The sequence below is a fragment of the Lycorma delicatula genome, chromosome 6 (genome assembly GCF_047948215.1).
Source record: "Lycorma delicatula isolate Av1 chromosome 6, ASM4794821v1, whole genome shotgun sequence".
In the NCBI taxonomy this organism is placed as follows: Eukaryota; Metazoa; Arthropoda; class Insecta; order Hemiptera; family Fulgoridae; genus Lycorma; species Lycorma delicatula.
This window is the reverse complement of record NC_134460.1, coordinates 7,694,341-7,700,952: the sequence shown is the minus strand read 5'-3', so window position 1 is coordinate 7,700,952 and position 6,612 is coordinate 7,694,341.

Sequence of the window (6,612 nt, the reverse complement as noted above, 5' to 3'; positions counted from 1 at the left end):
TACAAAGCCACGGGCTACATTATCTAAAATCGTTACTGTTTTAGCCAAGAAGGGTCACAGAGTATTGAAATTACCTCTTCATTCTCTGAAAGTAAATCCGATTAAAAAAAAAATTTTGGCAGTTAAGAGTATGTTGTGAAAAAAATGTTAATTTTAAATTAGGTGATGTTAACTGCATTAATTGAAGAAAGAGCAAATTCATTATTAATGCTAAATAAAAATCGAAGGTACAACCATGTCAAGAAAATAGAAACATCTTGTTTCTGAAAACTAATTGAAAATGTCATTATTAATGTAAATGATGAAAAAAAAACCTGTATAATTTACGTAACTGTGCATTAACAAATATTGAAATTTAATCATCATTTGCAAACTAAAATCAGTAAAAATTCAGTATTCTTCAATGTGTAATTTACATTTTCCAGTTGAAATGTTCCCATTCTTATTGGATTTTCATTTCTGGGGAATGATAAAGGACAAAATTTTCCAGGCAGTAGGATTTAAAGCTAATTTAATTTTTCTAAATACTAACTATGAGAACCCAATAAGCCATAGGAAAGAAATGCAAACGATTAAATTATCAGCACACCTACACACTAAATGTAAATTGTTTTTTACCATGCCAGAAAGTCAGCCCTCTTGGTCCTGAATGTCTACACATTAACATAGATCTTATTGAGGGATGAGAAATCCAGCAATATCTTTTAACAGTCTTAGACTAATAAAAACTGATCTATTCTAGGTTAAAAGCTTTAAATTACTGCCACCGGTTCAAAATTTATTTTCACAATGCATCTAAGAACTGAAAATATCTCAGTTTAAAAGACTAGTATATTCTTTAAGTTCGCAGATGACATTGTCTTAAATGACTCTTATCAAAACTCCTATTTCCACCTTGCCTATAAATACACCTACCAACTGGATAAAGTTAAGTTAAATGATTTCTTGCATCAATTTTGAAGTTATTCAGACAAAACAACTCTGTCTTTGAAGGATTCTAAAAATGAAATCTTTCATGTCATACAAACAGATTTAATATATAAAATGTTTTTTTTTTTTTTAGCACAACTATGAGTAGTTTAATAGTATAGTTTTATACTGAAGGCAACTTCATTAAGGTGATCTCCTATCCAAGAGCTAACAAATGCAACCAATTTCACATAGAACAGTAAGAATAGCAGGTCATTCAAATGGTTAGTACAGTGTACCTTCATGATACCATTCATTCCCTTTTCATCTGTCAAATGCTCTAGTACATTCTTAATAGGATTTACATTTGATACAGCTATTTTAAAAAACCACTACCTGCACAATGTTGTGAAAACAGGCCTAGTAAACCATACTCATCACATGAACAATGTCATACATAGCAAATCAGCCTACCGTGAAATAAATAATATATTTTACCTCTTTTAGCTTCACATCTTTACTTCCTGAATGAGAAATTAACTAGTTTTCTTATGTTTAGTGAATAAAAAATATTAAAACCATGTTTCAAAGCTTTTTTCAGGTTGACTACTGTTTCAGAGAAGCAGCATGGCAGTTTCCCTAGAATTACCACCTGATCTACATTTACACCAAAATAACGATCTTGAAATTCCTAAGGTTCATCAGAACTCTTAACTGTTCTTACTGTGATCTTGATCTACAGCTTCAATCTGTTGTGAAAAAACTGAATTACCATATTTGTAAAATATTTGTGAATCCGGTGATAACAGAAATAAAAAAAAATTTTTTAATTTATTTTTATAGCTATTGTGTACTGAGAGTACAGAATTATCCCAGTAGTTAATATATTAATCCAAATTTTAATAATAGTTAATAACCTACTAATTGTTGAAAATGTATACTTTTTAAAACAGTATGTTATATACGTAAATAGAATGTAAAATAGCAAAACAACAGTATACTTATTTTGTAGACAAAGCAATAGAAAACCAAATTTAGCTGCTAAATATTGAAACTGTGTTCACTCTTTTATTTTGTTTGCATTTCTCTGATGAAATCATAAATGTAAATATGCGATTAATTATTAAACAAAAAATGTTCTGTATTTTTAAGTACCATACAGTTTTATAAAAACAAAATTAAAATTTGTAAATATACATTTTATTGAAAATAGAACTTGTGTTATCATTTTTTATATATTAATATAATGTCACTGTTTATGTTTGTAATATTATTTTTTAATGATTTTTATTTATGGAGATAAATAATGCTTATTCAGATGTCCACTAGGAGCACTATGTAAGAAAAAAAATACAGTAATATATTAATGGTGAAATACACATTATATATATTACTATTTAATATTATAGCCTAAATTTATATTGTTCATAAAAATTAAATTTATTGCCTTAACTCGCCATAATTAAAAATGTCATATAAAAAAAAATATTACTTATTTACAATACCAGCAGCACCTCTAATTTTTTGTGTGAAACAAATTTATTAATAAAACTACAGCATTATCCCACATTCGATTGTTATACTTTTGAACTGGATCCTTGGTAAGAGATCTTTACCTTTATTTGCTGGAGCAACAGTTTATACAAAATAGCATGAAGTTGCTGTTTACTTATATGGATATCAAATTGACAAGATCACTTGATCCTGTCCACATACTATAATTTTTTTTTTAACAAATTTAGAATTAATTGTGAACAAAAAATTACTCGCTTCTATAATAAACTAAGTATCCACTAGTTTGAAGACATTTGGCAAGTCACTTAAATGTAACAAGTAATTAAAATCCCTCATCTTGTACAAGAATATGCAGTTTTATTTAACTATAATTGAACTTTAAAATAGTTTTATCATAGCAGTTTTATTTTTTAAACAAATTAATTAATGATTTGCTAATATGATCTTAGTACACCAGGTTTGTTTAGTAGGATTGATGTTAGAAACGTAACTCATCTACTTTTTACAGATTAATGACATTTATTTTTTATGGCTTTATCTTTCTAACAAATTAAACAGCAAAGTTTTTGACAATACAAACTAAAATTAAAACAATTATAAGATTCAGTTATGGTAAAAACTGACTAATTATTGTTCTTACTTAGATTTCAGTAACTATAATCTGGTTATTTTTATTGGTGCCACCAATTTATTTTTTATTTTAAAAATTGAATTGCAGTAAACTCTTTATGTTTAATTAACAGATAAATTCTCCAACAGTTTAATTTAATTTAATTTCAAAGTGATCCTTTTAAACTACATATGTTTACAGTTGTAATTTTTTTGTAAATTACAATTTTAAACAGGATAGTGGATGAGAGATTATTCGCATTATTCATTAAAAAGAGTGAAACAAGTGAAGGGCTACATCAAATTAAATTAATTTAAGTAAATCAATAATGATGTTAGCATTTGTCTGATTAAGAAAATTATATAAATAGAATTGCTCTTACTTCAAATAACTTATTCAAAATAGTAGGATCAAAACTGAAATCTATAAAAGAATGTAGAAGTTAATATACATAAAATTATAGGTGTAGCAACTATTGTAAATACGAACTAAAAATATTATCATAGAAAAATTTTAAACAGCTATTTTAGATGATATTTTAAAATAATAGAATTCTGGATTAATTTATTTTTATTATGCTTGAGAAGGATACAGTGGCAAACTAATTGTACTGATTCCAAAAAGAAACAAACTCATTATAATAAGTATCCCAAATGTAAGTGTGATTTTATTTTCAGAGATAGGCTCATTTCAAAGCACATCTGACTACATTGAGATACAGATTTTTATTTATGAGGAGCAAAGAAAGGATCTGTTTAAAAGAATAATCCTCACACCCTGGATAAACTGAAAAATAGCATCACTGAATTTGTTAAATATAATTGATCCTTTAGTCCATAAGCATGTATTTTCAAACATGTTGAAATGTGTTCAGGAGAGCATAGAGGAAAATGGTGGCCATATTCAGATTCTTCGTAAATAAAAATTCACTGTTGTTAGTATTATTCCTGTTTCTATTATTATTACTATTATTTGAATACAATTAATTAAATTTTTATAAACACTGGTGTCCAGTTATATAGAGACATCCATTGTATGGTGGGTATCATAAACCTACAGCAGTAAAAGACAAGTCACTCACTAAAATACCATATTTCATTTCCAAAAATAATTACCACCGCATGTTAGGCTTCAAAAGGAAAATCAGTGAAGTGATTTGTCACTAGCTTCTTTACGAAGGTAATATATTGCTGCAGCATGTTAAACTTACCAAAATGCAAGTGATATTTAGCCCTTTACTCATTTCACCACAAAGGATGATCCACCAGAAAAATGAAAGGTGGATTATATGTAGCTTCCATTCAAAATGTTCTTCCATTCATAAAAAAAAAGAATGTGCCAGTATAAGAGCATTAGTGAAACAGGTTCAGTTAGATAACTGAAATTATTGGCAAATTATTGAAATTTATTGGCAAATTTTGAAAGGAAGGTTTGAGAGGTTGTGGATATGAATAAACAGAGCAGAGAGATCATGAGTGAACAACATTTTTGTTTAAAACTTTAACAAAACAGACCCAGTTACATAAAGTGTTTTTAAAAACTTACTTCAAAACTTTTTCAGTCAAATTTGTGACCATCCTCACTGATTGGTTCTGATGTTTTCATATTAGAATCAATTATACTGAATCATACTGAATTACACTGAATACATTAGAATCAGTTTCTAGTGGTAGTATATTTTAATTAGACAGATATTGAGAATGTAGTTCTCAATTATGAAAAGTACATGCAGTTTGAATCATGTTTGTTCATTAAGTATATATTGATTTATGCATTTTTTATGTTTATTCTTTTCATAATGTTCAATTGTGTAAAGATTACATCTTAATAAGGATGATTGAAATTAAAAGAAGACATGAAAAAAAAATGTGTTTTGAGAATAGTCACATAATTTTGTCCCAAGATATTGCGGACACAAAACCAAATGGTTCAGGATATGTAAAAAATTAAAACAAGAAAGTGTTCTATCCAATGCACTACAAACCATCATGATAAAGGAAATGAATAGACATTTTACAAAAATTATTTTCAAATGATATGAAGGAAAAGAATAAAATGTACAGATTAGTCAGAATACTTGGAAAGAGGTTATGAGCAAGCATAAGCCAAAATTGATTTTATCATCAGATAAATGATGATATTTCATACAGTAATATATATTTGTAATGAAATTTCATAGTTAGATTCCCAATCTTGAAATAAACAAATTTTAATATACTTTTTTTAACCTAAAACAACATGTGAAGTGTTGTAAATGTCTATTTTATTTCATTTTTATTTTATAATAGTCAAGTAAAAGATGTTTAAAATTCTAAGATCAAATTTTTTGTCACAACTTATAAGAATTGGTCTTATAAACTTATATTCAAAATCATACTGTTCTACTTTCATGAGATGCTTAAATCTTGGCTCATTCATTTCTCATAAACTTCCAAAACTTAATCTAAGATCTATTGTAACAGATACACTGAACTTTTTGTGACAGAGCAATACTAAATCTTTTTTTGTTTTTATTGTAATATTCAACAATAAAAAATATACTTAATTTCTTTCTATTGTATATTTACTTCCATAAAAAAATCTAGTTGCTAATATCATGACCTAGACAACTTCAACAGAATTTTTCTTTTTGATAAAACATAAATTTAACTTTTATAAGTGATATCATTCTAGGGTAAAGTGCATTGATGGTGTTTTGTGAAAAAATGATGAAATTCTGTTTTCTAAACTGTTTACCAGTTTTAGTTCTTTCACTTATTTTGTATTTGTTTATTTTTTGTTATTGTTTTGCGGAAGATTGAAAACTGCCCTCAGTCAGATTCTTTTTATTTTAAACAACATTTGTTTACTTATTCCACATAATTTTCTAACTTTTCAAACATTAATCTAATGATTATAGATTATCTTGATTAGTTTAATCTAGATGATTATAGGAGTGATATCTCTAAAGTAAAGACCGCTGGAAAATGTCTCTCCTTAAGATTGTCCTTAAGGATGTCTGGATCAGTTGGAAGACCCTTCTAACAAACTGAAACTTCTATAAATCACTAAGCATTAGGGAAAAGCCCAGGAGTGAAGCATTAATTTATCAAAAGAGTGAAAGGTAAGATAATAGTAACATGTATTGTTTTTTGTTTTTTTTTTCAATTACAAGGAAAGATTGTAAATAATTGGTGATTTTAAATAAGAGAGATTTGTAACACCTTTAAGTACCTCACTTAGTTCATCCTACATATTCAGTGTTGCCTCTTAATGTATTCAGCTGTTGATAAAATATTATTACGAGGGATATCTCTAAAGTAAAGACCGATGGGAATGGGCAATTTCTCTCCTTAAGGTTGGCGAACCTGTGTCATTCATGGCACGCTAGTAATGTACATACTGCAATGTTGTCTATAAGTTGTCGCATTGTAGTACCTTTGATTACATTTGAGTTTTTACGTTATAAAATAAGTTGTAAAATCAATGTTGCTACTGACTGAAATACGTGGAGTCACACATTTTTTAAACCATCAAAACATTAAGCCGGCTGAAATTCATAGGCAGTTGATTGCTGTGTACAATGGTATGGTACTGTA